At 41.9% G+C, this 12423-nt stretch overlaps 1 protein-coding gene across 3 annotated transcripts in view; it reads right to left on the bottom strand.

Moving 5' to 3' along the window:
• SNX24 (sorting nexin 24) overlaps nt 1-12423 on the bottom strand; it is a 139559-nt gene that overhangs the window by 118287 nt on the left and 8849 nt on the right. For 2 of the 3 annotated variants that reach the window (XM_058539320.1, XM_058539311.1), the window contains exon 2: nt 10469-10597. The exons of the other annotated variant lie outside the window; for it this stretch is intronic. The gene's annotated coding sequence lies outside the window, so the exon portion shown is untranslated. The remainder of the gene's footprint in view (nt 1-10468; nt 10598-12423) is intronic. 3 annotated transcript variants of the gene reach the window in all.

Here is a 12423-nt window from a genome sequence, read left to right as displayed (position 1 = left end):
AACAAGTAAAAAAACATGCGACAGGTCAGCAACCAAGGGACACAAATCAATTTTCCTCTCTACTTGCACAATCTCACCTATTTAATGCTCCCACCCTGGCTCTCCAATGTTTTCCTTAGACAACAAGGAAACCTGCTAAGAGACCCCTCTCCCAGCTGCCTTCCTGTCTTTCACACAGGCTTCTTGACTGTATTTTAGCACCTGGCCTTCAGGGAAGAGACTGAACCAAGGTTGTGAAGGCAGAGAAAGGCCCAATAGCAGCCACACTTATTGAGCTAACTATAATCTGAGGCAGACACCTTGCCAGGTGTTTCACATGCATTATTTCATTTAATCTTGGCAATGAACTTACGGGTTAGGTACAGTTGTTAACCTGTTTTAAAGATAAGGAAACTAAGGTTAACAGTTTGGTCATATATAAGCTTGCTAACATAACTGTATTTATACGTTCAGCTCTCCATGGAGAGATACAGGATTCGTTGATTAACTATAGCTCTAGCGTACACTGTGTTCACAACTAGGAAGAATCCCTTTGAGAGGGAAATCTGGAATGTCTTGAGGGTCTTGGAAAGAAAACTGCTGAAAGTGATGGCATTCCCAGGGCCCAGTACAGTGCCTGGTATACTGCAGGCCTTCAAGAACTATTCGCTGAATAAATGAATGTAAGCAAATAGTGAGGCTGATAAAATTGTGCCTCACACTGCACACCTCTGTGCTCTCACTCAGCCCTCATCCACTGCCACCTCTTACAGCTCCTACCTGGCACTTCTGCCTGTCTCTCCCCGCCAGCCCCCTCTCCAGGCCCTACACGGCACCCAGTATGCGAACGTGCTCACAACAAATCACATACACTCTGAACTAACCTTCAATTAAACAGACTGTCAGCCTCCCCAGCTAGGCATTTAGAATCCTTTGGGCCACAGAAAGATGAGCTCGACAGAACATTCTAGAGGCAGAACTCACTCAAGGAGCACACTCTGACTGAAGGAGCTTCAAAAACAAAACTCCAGGTTAAAATGCCATGTGTTAAAACTGGCCTCACCTGAACCTGGCCTCACCTGAACACTGATGAGTCAGGAGTCAAAACTCCTACTTCTGCTCAGAGCAAAGCACACAGGAATGGGTCTGGGTGGGGACTGCCCCACCCCACTGCCAAGCTAGAGCCATGTTCTAAAACACTTACAAATTTAGGTTTGGTTGCCAGGCCTCTTCTAAAAAGACTTTCTTCTATGTGGAGAAAGTAGGAAACCAATTCAAGGTTTTACCTGAGAATACTGTTAGGAGTCTAAAGCGACTGGAATTTCATCTAAGCACTCTGTGATCAATAAACAGCAGCTGTCAACAACTGGTTGTTTAACCACATAGTCAATGTTCTTCATTTGTTCTCACATAGGAGGTGACTAGGACACTTTAGATGTCAATCTCTAATTTGAAAGCACTGCAAGGCTCCTTAGATATTGCTTTAAAAAAAGAATTCGTTTAAAGCAGTGAATTAAATATGGAATTATTCAACAGTGAGAAAAAAAATTTTCATACTAGATAAAAACAGGTAAAATATATGATAACATATTAACCCTTACTGGCAAATATTTAATTAGAAGTATCAGAATTAACAATGGCTGCCCCACATAGCTAGTTCTTACTACGTGCTCAGTCCTTACGTTGGATCCTTGAGAGAAAACTGAGGTAGGCATTTTAGGGAAACGAGGTTCAGGGAGGTTAATGACTTGCACAAGTTCCCTCACTAGTCAGTAACAAAGCAAGAATGTGGAACCAAGTCTGTTTGGCTCCAAAGCTTAGTAATGACACCCCTTAGAAGTTCCTCAAACTGGTTGAGGTCAGAAAAGCTTTTCTTAAGTCCATTTGTTTATGGATCCAAAGACTTACGAGTGGCTTAAGCACTCAGTCCTAGATGCACTTATGCTGGATCAGGTGAACCAAACCTTTAAAGCTTTAAAACACAGCTGATGTTTCTCCTTCATGCTAAATATACGCTCTATAGGGCATCTTTTTCAAAACAGGGTAAGCTACCTACTCTGTAGTTTGCAGGCTTAGCTACAAATTAAAATCACCTGGAGAGTTTTTAAACCATACCAAAGCCTGGGCCCCAATTACATGAGAATCTCTGGGGATAGAGCCTGAAAATCTGTAGTTTTAATCGCTCCAAAGAATCACTGATGTGTTGGGGCAAGTAACTCGCCTTAATGATCTCCACAAGCATCACAGGGACATTTTTAATGCAGTTCTCAACTTCAACTGCTCATTTGAATCACCCAGGGACCTTTTAAAAATTGATGCTCAGTCCATACCCCAGAGCCATCAGACTCGCTGAGGCTGGGACCCAGTAATCCATAGTTTGTAAAGATCTCCAGGTGATTTTAATGTGCACCAAGGGCTGAGCACTACAGCTTTAACAGCTAGTTATTTGCACTAGAAGCCCAAGCCCTCAACTGGACAGTTTTCCAATGGGCCACCCACTAGCAGCCACCGTCACATCAACAATTAGTCTTTTTCTCAAACTCCCTGTTCTCTCTTAGCATCAGGCACCCGAAGTTGGTGCTGACACCCAAAGTTTTTCCATTTGTCAGTCACTTAAGTGCATGTCCTCTTAAGAGAAACACTCATGACTCTCCCCTCTGTCCTTCAGAATCATTCCTACTATTGAATGATTCATCTCATACGCACTTGCAACATTTGTCATTCTCTCACCACTTTCAATTGTATTATCTCCACTTCCTTTTCTCTCTTACTAGCATTTGCAGCACTGCCACTTCTTTTGCCCTCATGAACAATATGGGGTTAATGTTGTTCTGGGCATGGGAAACCTTGGCACAAAGCCCCAGGCTAAGGAACAACTGTGTGGCTGAAACTAACCTGACACCCTAGGAACACTGCCAATCACTGAGGCGGGGAGGGAAATGAGGTTCAGGGAGGTTAGAGCTGACATCCCTTTCTGCTCTGGAAGGTAGCTCTGTTGACACATGTAAAAGTTCACATGAAAGTTTTAAAGTAGAGGAGCTTTGTGCTCCCTTTTGATTACGTGCAGCTCCTCAAGAAGCAAAGATCAGAAGGTTATCCCGAATTCCCAAAGCACACTTTTTGATTAATAACAAAGATCTTCACGGTTGTGAAGAATAAAAACCTTTGTACGTTTCAGTTCTAAACCTCTGAAAGCTTCTTACATGGGGCATACATGAGAAAAATTCTACCCTGAAAGCAAAATGCTTTTTCTCCAACAATTTTTTTAAAAATAATTTTATTTATTTATTTTTCCCCCAAAGCCCCAGTAGATAGTTGTATGTCATAGCTGCACATCCTTCTAGTTGCTGTATATGGGACGCGGCCTCAGCATGGCCAGAGAAGCGGTGCGTCGGTGCGCGCCCGGGACCGGAACCCTGGCCGCCAGCAGCGGAGCGTGCACACTTAACTGCTAAGCCACGGGCCGGCCCATCTCCAACAATTTTAATATGCAAAAGCAGCAGTATGCATTGTGAAGATACTCTTTCAAAGGGCAAATCAGGTGTTGATTAAAGCTTCCCTACAACTTATTACTCTGGACCACTAATGAATGGCTGACAAATTTAATCCATATCTTCACCCTGCAAACCATCCTCCTTCCACATACACACAACAACAACATCAATGAAAAAGTTCACAGCAATAAGAAAATGCATTTGCTTGATAAAGTACTTTCTGTACTAGGTAAGACATTGTTCATTATTTTGCTTTTTTCACTGCTATCTCAGATTATTTCTGCAAAACTATCAATGGAAAACCCATAGACAATGAATTCAGAGGCTATGACGGAAAATGCAGATATGATTTCCATACAAATTATAAGATAAAATGTAGCAATAATTTACTCCAATAATTTTTATGGGAAAGATCCAGATTATTGACTTTTAAAATAAGGTCTCCACTAATGTCCTAAGTTCATTTCAATCCTTTTCCTAATCATTGGTACTTGAGAAGGAATTTTAGGATAATATTTAAAAGTTAATTAAAAACAGTGTAAGCATTCATGTCAGTCAAGCATGACCTCTGCTCTACAGCGCATTTAAATGCATGTCACCTTGACCTGTAACACAGCAATGTAAAAAATTTTGGTCAATATAAATCAAATGTACACTAATTTATTCAGCAGGTTTCCTGGTATCTGAATCAACATTAGAAATCTAACCAGTATTTGTTATTCTGTTATTGACAAAAGGAAGCATATTTAAATGATAACAAGTACTCATGGGTGTCATTTGGAAGTTAAATTGTTCCCCAAGGACAGCCTCCGTAAACATCTACATTTAAAGGTCATTTACCACCAAATTATGAACAACTGTTGCATTTATTAGCACAGGCTCAATAGTTTGGAAGCTGCAGCCATCAATTTTTACTGACAATGAGATCTAATTGTTCACTAATAATAAACAAGGAAAACAGACCTTTTCTATAAACTTTTATTCCCTGCACTACAATCACTTTTAAAAAATGGAGATGCAAACTTCCCGTAGGTGTGCATCTGAAGAAGAAACCTTCCAACTGCAGAAAGGATTAGACATAGTTCAAAATAAATATCAGATAATAAAGTATAAATGCTTATTTTCTCATGTTATGTTCATCTAACTAAAATAAAAGGGAGAAAAACACTACAATGTTTATTTATGAATGAAGTGTATATTTCACTTTTAGAAGGAAGTGCGATGGTTAATTTTACCATGGGGTGCCCAGATATTTGGTCAAACATTCTGGGTGTTTCTGTGAGGCTGTTTTGGATGAGATTAATATGTAAATCCGTAGACTGAGTAAAGCAGATTGCCCTCCATAATGCAATGGGCCTCTGTGGATTTTGTAGGCAACATATTCCAGGTGTGTTACTCCAGCCCTTCACCAAGTGACCTCAAAAGCTGCTAGTTTTGAGTGGGGCCCAGAACAACGAAGGCTCTGCAACAGGTCCAAGCTGCTGTGCAAGCTGCTTTGCCACTTGGGCCATTAAGATCCAGCAGATCCAATGGTACTTGAAGTGGCAGTAGCAGAGAGAGACGTTGTTTGGAGCCTTTGGCAGGCCCCACAGGTGAATCACAGTGCAGGTCCTTATGATTGCGGAGCAAAGCCCTGCCATCCTCTGTGGATAGCTACTTCCCTTTTGAGAAACAGCTCGTGGCCTGCTACCGGGCCTTAGTAGAGACCAAACACTTAACCATGGGCCAAGTTACCATGCAACCTAAGCTGTCCATCATGAACTGGGTGCTATTTGACTCACCAAGCTATAAAGTTGGGTGTGCAGACCAACACTCCATCATCAAATGGAAGTGGTATATACATGATCAGGCCCAAGCAGGCCCTGAAGACACAAGTAAGCTACTTGAAGAAGTGGCCCAAATGCCCATGGTTCCCACTCCTGCTACACTACCTTCTCTCTCCCAGCCTGCACCTATGGCTTCGTGGGCAGTTCTCTGTGATCAGCTGATAGGAAGAAAAGATTTGAGCCTGGTTTACAGATGGTTCTGCACCATATGCAGGCACTGCCCAAAAGTGGACATCTGCAGCACTATAGCGCCTTTCCTGGGACATCCCCAAAGGATAGTGGTGAAGTGAGATCCTCCCTACGGGGAGAGTTTTGAGCAGTGCACCTGATTGTTCACTTTGCTTGGAAGGAGGAATGGCCAGATACGCTATTATACACCAACTCATGGGCTGTGACTGATGGTTTGGCTGGATGGTCAGGGAGTTGGAAGGCACATGATTGGAAAATTGGTGACAAGGAAATTTGAGGAAGAGGTTATGTGGATAGACCTCTCTGAATAGGCAAAAAACATGAAGAAATTTGTGTCCCATATGAATGCTCACGACCTCAGCAGAGGAGGATTTTAATAATCAAGTGAATAGGATGACCAGCTCTGGGGATACCAGTTGGCCTCTTTTCCCAGCCACCGCTGTCATTGCCCAATGGACTCATGAACAAAGTGGCCATGTGGCAAGGATGGAGGTTATGCATCAGTTCAGCAACATGGACTTCCACTCACCAAGGCTGACCTGACTACAGCCACTGCTGAGTGCCCAACCTGCCAGCAGCAGAGACTAACACTGAGCCCTCGATATGGCACCATTGCCCAGGGTGATCGGCCTGCTACCTGGTGGCAGGTTGATTACACTGGACCGCTTCCATCACGGAAGGGGCAGTGTTTTGTTCTTACTGGGATAGACACTCTGGATACAGATATGCCTTCCTTGCATGCAATGCTTTTGCCACAATTACCATCCATGGACTTATGGAATACCTTATCCACTGTTGTGGCATTCCACACAGCATTGCTTCTGATTAAGGAACTCACTTCACAGAAAATGAAGTGATGCAATGCGCCCATGATCGTGGAATTCACAGTCTTACCCTGTTCCCTACCATCCTGAAGCAGCTGGCTTAACAGAATGGTGGAACGGCCTTTTGCAGACTGAGTTACAGTGCCAGCTATGTGGCAATACCTGCAGGGCTGGGACAAGGTTCTCTAGCGGACTGTATATGCTCTGAATCAGCATCCAATATGTGCTGATTTCTCCCACAGCCAGGATTCACGGATCCAGGAATCAAGCATTGGAAATGGAAGTGACACCACTCACTATTACCCCTAGTGACCCACTGGCAAAATTTTTGCTTTCTGTTCCTGAAACTGGGGGCCAACTTGCTTTAAGTATACTCAGTTAGTTGTGTGTTAGCAAAAGTGGTTAGATAATGCATTACTAAAGCCCACCCTATAGATAACATCTCTGAAGCTTGGGTCACCATGGTAACGGGGGCTGCTTAAGTTGTTTTTCAGGAACTGAGAGTTGACTCTTTGTCTAGGTCAGGACAGTTAAGACCACTGACTTACCAACTGGGCCAATAGACGACACTTTGATGTCAGAGGGCTGAAAACTCCACCCTCAGATCCTGCTAATACCATCATTTTGTGAACACATGTCCTATGAAGAACCATGAAGCTTGACTACAGTTGTGCAGATCATCTATTACCTTACTTATCCTTATCTCTAATCATCTATCCCCATACTTCAGACCACTCTGCCCCTTTATCCCATAAATATCCCTAATCTTCATTTTCAGGGAGGCAGATTTGAGACTTGTTCTTCCCTCTCCTCGCTTGGCATCTTGTGAATAAACTCCTTCTCTGCTACAAACTTGTCTCAGTGATTGGCATACCGTGCAGCAGGCAAAACGAGTCTGGTTTGGTAACATCCTCATGACTTTATGCTCTGCTGGCCTAGATGTCTCAGTTCCAAAGGGAAGAATGTTTCCATCAGGAGATACAACAACGATTCCATTGAACTGAAAGTTAAGACTGCACCGGGCCACTTTGAGCTCCTCATATCTCTGAATCAACAGGCATAGAGAGTTACCATGCCGGCTGTGGTGATTAATCCTGACTACCAAGGGGAAATTGGACTACTACTCCACAATGGAGGTAAGAAAGAGAATATCTGGAATATAAGAGATCCCTTAGAGTATCTCTTAAAATTATGATGCCCTGTGATTAAAGTCAATGGAAAACTACAACAATCCAATTCAAGCAGGACTACTAATGTCTCAGACTCTTCAGGAATGAAGGTTTGGGTCACCACACCAGGTAAAGAACCAGGACCAGCTGAAGTGCTTGTTGAAGGCAAAGGGAATATGGAGTGGGTAGTGAAAGAAGGTAGTTATAAATACCAGCTACAACCACATGACTAGTTATAGAAATGAGAACTGTAACTGTCATGAATATTTCCTCCTCCTTACTTGTGTGTACATATATGTATATACATATATTAATATACATAAAGCAAATATATTTGTTTTCTTCCCTTTCTTATCCCCTTATCATGTAACATAAGATGTACTGACTTTATATCATAGTTATTTAAGTTTTGTTAACTTCATATCATAGTATTTAAGTTACATAATATCAAGGAGAAAAACGGACATGACTTAAGGATTTTACCTCCTCTTCTGGGGAAGGGGTTAGTGCATTTTCAGTTGTATGTAGGATAGTTGTATCATGTCAGGCAGAATTATGACCTTATTATTGTCTTTATTTGGACTTTAAGTAGGGTTAAAAGGAGATGTGTATGAGTGCCAAGTTGACAAGAGGTGGATTTGTGATCGTTAATTTTATGTGTCAGTTTGGGCCACAGGACACCAAGATATTTTGTCAAACATTTCAAATTAAGCATGTCCAAAAAATAGGACTTCTGATCTTTCCCCTGTAGGAGGTCAGAATTGGCCACCTCAAAATATGTCTCTTTACCTTGATTATTTTCTCTGAAAGAAACTTTGACCTTCCCCCCCAACTAACTGCCTATAAGAGTTTAAGATAGAAGGCCTGTCACCATAGATAACTCTGGGTATGGACAGACTGGGAGGGTCTTTGCTAAGCTTTCTTATCAAAGCTCTGAAAACCAAATAAAAGTAAAAGTTACCCTTCATAAGAAACATGTACATTTGTAAGGCAAATCTCCATTTGTAAAAGTATCTCCCTCTCTGTACTGGGAAAAGCGGGGGATGACCTTATCTCTAGAAACTCTTATCAATGCAGAAGGCAAGGACTTAAATCTGCATACTCTTATTTACTGTGCTTTTCTGGTTATCTCCCATAGCTGACTCTCCCACCCCCAACATCCTCTTTTGTCTTTACCTGAATATGCTATTTAAGATGAGAACCTCCGCCATTTGTCGAGTTACTCAGCTTTTCTGGGTCTCTCCCATGTATACATGTTATAAATCTTTGCTTGATTTTCTCCTGTCATTCTGTCTCATGTCAATTTATTCGTACCCCAGCCAGAAAGGACCCAGAGTGGGTAGAGGATAGTCTTCCTCCCCTTCACTCCCAAAATCTGCTCTGGCCCAATTCTTCCACATTTCAGTAAACAGTGCCACCATTCCTCCATTTGCTCAAGCTAAAAACCTTGGAGTCATCCTGTTCCTCATTTTTTCTCACACTCCAAATCCAATCCACCAGTGAATCTGATTGGTCTCATCATCAAAATCTATCCAGAATCCAACCATCTTCCACCACTCTACCTACAAAACTTTTCTAAGCCATCATCATCTTTTACCTGGGATACCACAATAGCTTCCCAACTGAGCTCGCTGCCTACACCCAAGCATCCTATAGTCTATTCTCCACTCCAAAATGAAACTGATCTTCTTAAAACACAATTCATGTAGCCAACAAGTAAAGGCAGAGATTTCCATCTGTTTTCTTTGCTACTGTGTCCTCAGCATCTAGAAGAGTGCCTCACACATGGTTGGTGAGCAATAAATACTGACTGAATCACATCACTCCTCTGCTTTCTCTCTCTCAGACTAAAAGCCTCATCATTCCATCCCAGGCCTAGTGGCCAAGCCCTCCCCACCCACCACTCAACCTCATACTATCCCCCCACCATACTTATATGACCTCATCTCCTACTATCCTCTATTCTCTGACTCCAGTTCAACCCCACTGGACTCCTTTCTATATCTAAAACACAGTGGGCACAGTTCCATCTCATGGCCTTTGCACATGCTCTTCCCTCTGCCTGAACACTCTTCCCCTAGATAACCTCATAATTCACCTCCTCACTTCCCTCAGGTCTCAGTTCTAATGTCATTTCCCAGTGAGGGCTTCTCTGATGATCCCCCCAGCACTCTTTATCTCCCTTCCCTTGTTTATTTTACTTGGTAGCACTTATCACTATCTAAAATACTGTATGTAATTTAATTATCATGTTTATTTCTGCCCCTTCACCCACGCAACTAGAATGTAAGCTCCTAGAGGAGACTTTTGACTGACTCTCTTTGAGGGGAGAGACTTTTGACTGTTTCGTTCACTGCTGTATCCTCAATGGGCAGATTAGTGCCTGCCACTTAGTAGGTGGTCAACAAACATTTGTTAAATAAGTGAATGATTTGTTTCCATTTTCTCTTGATATTATAAACAATGCTACAATGAATAACTTTATGTGTATATCCATCCTTGTGCATTTGTGGATACAGACCAAAAAGTGGGAAGGTTGGGTCAAAGGGTATATAAATAGTTTATTTAATAAATATTGCTACATTGACCTCCAAAAAAGATCTTCCAAGTTACAGTCTTACCCACAGTGGGTTAGAGAACCTGTCTCCCTTCACTTCCATTCTCATCAGTATTGGTTTTTATTAATCTTTTTCATTTTGCCTATTAAATTAAAAAAAAAACCACAAACCTTGTTTTCAACTTTGTTTTTCCTTAATTACTAGTGAGACTGACTATCTTTTCATATATCTTTGGTCATTTGTACCTATGATGTCTCTCTCCTCTTAAAAACAAACAAGTAACTACTCTCATCACTTGCAGCTGCTTCCAGGACAAAATGTTGTCTGGGTATCTACAGTTCCACTAAACCACTCAACCTAACCTTCAAACTCCAGTCCCACGCCCACCACCTACCCCTTCTTATCAACTATCCATACTAAGATTCTTACCCTTCGCCATGCCGTTCCCTGAATCTGAAATGATCGTCTTCTCTTTCTCAAACTGCCAAACTTTCACTCATCCTTGTAGAACAAGCTTTCATGTCAGCTACTCCTGCACCCACAATACCAGCACAATGCCTAGGAGAGGGCAGGCACATAATATATAATCACAAGAATGAATTTTTGTTTTACCTGTTTTATGTTATCTTGACAATAAGATGAGTTTCCACCAGCAAGCTAGAGAGAGGGGTGAGGGTATAGAAGAGAGAGACATCTACAGTTTCTAAAATAATTTCTAAATTCCTAAATTCATCTAAATTCAAAGAACTAGGGAAAGGCAGCTGGTAAGACTCAATTCACATATTGGTTCTTCCTTAGAATCAGAATTATAAAGTGAAAACCTGAGTAATCTACCTTTTTAATAAAAATCAACGAGAAGAGGACAATAGCATATTTCAAATACCTACTCACCCCATTCCAATGGCAACTATCTAGAAGGAGATACCAGCACATTCCAAATATGCCCAATCTAGTCATCAGAATTTAGCCAGCAAACTACCTGAGATCCACACTGAGATATCGCTGCTCACCTATCACATTGGCAAAAATCCAAAAGCCTGACACACACTCAGTTGGTGAGCTTGTAAGGAAACACACGCTCTCATAAACTGCTATGGGAATGCAAAATAGCACAATCCTTAAGGAAGGGAATTTAACAATATCTGGCAAAATTACATATGCATTTATTTACCTTTTGATCCAGTAACCCACTGCTAGGAATCCATTCTAAAGATACACTGACGAAAATACAAAAAGACATATGTACAAGGCTAGTGACTGCAGCCAACAGTGGAGAACAATGGCGCTATAGAAAAGAAATGTGGCACCTCTGTATATGCTTCTGTGTAGTGATCTCCAGGATGTGTTGTTAAAAAGAAAAAAAAAAGCAGGTGGAAGAAAACGTTTTAATATACTACTGTTTAATCTAACAAAAGGAGTGGAGGTACAAATATATTTGTATTTGTTTATACATTTCTTTAAATGGAAAGATAAACTATAACTTTTTGTGTGTGTGTGTGTGTGTGTGTGTGTGTGTGTGTGTTTTTGTGAGGAAGATCAGCCCTGAGCTAACATCCATGCGAATCCTCCTCTTTTTGCTGAGGAAGACTGACCCTGAGCTAACATCCACGCTGATCTTCTTCCACTTTATGGGGGAGGCTGCCACAGCATGGCCTGACAAGTGGTGCATCAGTGCGCGCGCCCAGGATCCGAACCCGGGCCGCCAGCAGCGGAGCGCGCGCACTTAACCGCTACGCAGCGACAGGGCCGGCCCCTATAACTTTTTTTTAATGGTCATCAAAGGGAGAGGAAGGAAATAGGGTGAAGAGGACATAAACAGAAGCTAGATTTCAGCAGAGAAACCTGATGCAGTATATACTTCACACAAGTATAAAACAAAATCAATTTTTTAAAAAAATCCCTAAGAATACCAAATAAAATGAAACTGGTTAGCAAGTCCATGTTATAAGCAGAGAAGGACCAATCCAAGTGATTTTAAAAGTCATTTGATTGTACGCTCCTAGTGGGATAGAGCAAAGAACAAAAGAACTTGCAAAACAAAAAAAGTTTTAAGCTGTATTCAGGAACAATGTTGTTGATGGTAGCACTGGTATTTAAATAAGAAACACTGATGTGTAGGGGGCCAGCTGTGGCGTAGTGGTTAAGTTCATCAGCTCCGCTTTGGCAGCCCAGGGTTCTCAGGCCTGGACCCTGGGGGCGGACCTACGTACCACTCATCAAGCCACACTGTAGCAGGCAACCCACATAAAGTAGAGCAAGATGGGCACGGATGTTAGCTCAGGGCTAATCTTCCTCAGCAAAAACAGGACGATTGGCATGGATCTTAGCTCAGGGCTAATCTTCCTCACAAAAAAAAGAAACACTGATGTATATAATGTGAGATA

Source organism: Diceros bicornis, chromosome 1 (genome assembly GCF_020826845.1).
Source record: "Diceros bicornis minor isolate mBicDic1 chromosome 1, mDicBic1.mat.cur, whole genome shotgun sequence".
Classification (NCBI taxonomy): Eukaryota; Metazoa; Chordata; class Mammalia; order Perissodactyla; family Rhinocerotidae; genus Diceros; species Diceros bicornis.
The sequence above is the reverse complement of the archived record's forward strand: the minus strand, read 5'-3'. Positions and strand labels throughout refer to the sequence as shown.